General features: G+C 41.2%; 1 pseudogene; it reads left to right on the forward strand.

Moving 5' to 3' along the window:
* LOC145618595 (adenine/guanine permease AZG2 pseudogene) lies at nt 1-1,533 on the forward strand (annotated as a pseudogene).
* The last annotated feature ends 499 nt before the right edge of the window (nt 1,534-2,032 follow it).

Genomic DNA, 2,032 nt, shown 5'->3' on the forward strand with positions numbered 1-2,032 from the left:
ATGGAGATGGTTATAGGATTTTGTGTTAGATCATCAAAAGCATGGAACAACATTGAAAAAGGCTTGAATGACAACATCTCAAGTAGTAGAGTGGGCAAATACTTCAAATTAGATGAGAGGAAGACTTGTTTCACAAGGGAGTTTAGGGCTGCTACCACTACTTTCCTTGCCATGGCTTATTGTATCACCGTCGTCTCCACCCTCCTTAGCGACACCGGTGGTACGTGCCCAGTACCAAGCCCGGGCCCGAGCCCGGAGGAGCCCAACATGGAGTATGACAACTGCATTTCAGTGGTCAAGAGTGACTTGATTGTAGCCATTTCATTGGCTGGAATGATGGGCTGCTTTGCTATGGGCCTTTTAGCCAACCTTCCCTTTGGGCTAGCCCCGGGAACCGGTCAGACCATGTACATGGCCTACAACTTGGTGGGGTTCCATGGAAGTGGGCCCATTTCATATTCAAGTGCATTGGGCTTGTGGATAGTGGAGGCCTTATTTTTCATCGCGATATCAGCCACCGGGCTTCGGGCCAAGCTAGGTCGACTAATCCCACCTTCGGTACGTCTTGCTTGTGCAGTAGGGATGGGGTTGTTCATGGCTTTTGTTGGGCTACAATCCCAACAAGGTGTGGGCCTAATTGGGCCTGACCCAAGTTCAATTGTTCGACTACTCTCGCTAAAAAGCCCAACTTTGTGGTTGGGCATAGTGGGCTTTTTGATTATGAGCTATGGACAAGCCCATGATATTAAAGGTAGCATGATATATGGAATATTATTTGTGACTACAGTCTCATGGTTTAGGGGCACCTCAGTTACATACTTCCCTAAGACAGTTGAGGGTGAAGCAAGATACAAATATTTCAAAAAAGTGGTAGATTTCCACAAAATCAAAAAAATAGCAGGTAAAATCAGTCTGAGTGATTTTTCTAAAGGAACAACTTGGGTGTCACTTTTCACTTTGCTATACATTGACATTCTTGCAACCACTGGGACATTGTACACCTTAGCCGAAATAGGAGGGTTCATAAACGATAAAGGATCGTTTGAGAACGAATACATAGCTTACTTGATCGATGCATCAGTGACAGTCGTGGGCTCTGCTCTTGGTGTCCCTCCTGTGGCAACATACACAGAATCATCGACGGGTATGAAGGAAGGTGGACGCACAGGACTAACAGCGGTGATCATAGGTATATATTTCTTCTTGGCCTTATTTTTCGCGCCATTGTTAATCAATGTGCCTCCATGGGCAATAGGTCCTTCTTTGGTTATGATTGGGGTGATCATGATGAGGGTGGCAAAAGACATAGAATGGAGCAACTTTAAAGAGGCAATACCGGCTTTTATAACAATAATTCTCATGCCATTTACTAATTCTATACCTAATGGTATAATTGGAGGATTAGGAGTTTATGTTATTCTTCACTTTCATGAATGGATTGCTTGGTTGGTTAAACTAGTCCTGAAGCCCAAAAAGAAGAAAGAAATTACAAGTGATGCAATTGGAGCTGATAATACAAGTGAAATCCCTTAACAAATTTTTTTAACTTTGCAATCCATAGTTTGTACTCTTCCTAAATTTTGTTTTGAACTGCATTTGTACTCTTGTTTAAGTTATAAGTGAAGTGAGATGTTTATGCACTAATCAGAGCTTCGAGCTCGTTCGGAATGATTTATAGGTTTTTGTTAAATCTTTGATGAGCCTACACACATGCTTACGTTGAAGAAGAATCTGACCACAAACAAATCCAACTGGGGTTCTATCCTAGAATCAATCAGCAGCAAGCAAATATGTTAAATTTTTTTCAGTATTTATAATAGACCGATGCTACCTTTACTATTCGATAGACAAAAAAAAGTGCTGAATTTACACACTATTTCATTCACAAAAGTAAACCCAAAGTTTTAACTACAGCGATGTACTAGCATTTAGCCGGGAAACACCAATTAGTTCAAAAAACAAAACCAGTAGCTTTCTACAAATAATATATACAACAGTAAGAGTACCTGGCAATCTGATTAAGCCAACAACT

This window comes from Chenopodium album, chromosome 26 (genome assembly GCF_948465745.1).
Source record: "Chenopodium album chromosome 26, dcCheAlbu1.1, whole genome shotgun sequence".
NCBI classification, from domain to species: domain Eukaryota; kingdom Viridiplantae; phylum Streptophyta; class Magnoliopsida; order Caryophyllales; family Amaranthaceae; genus Chenopodium; species Chenopodium album.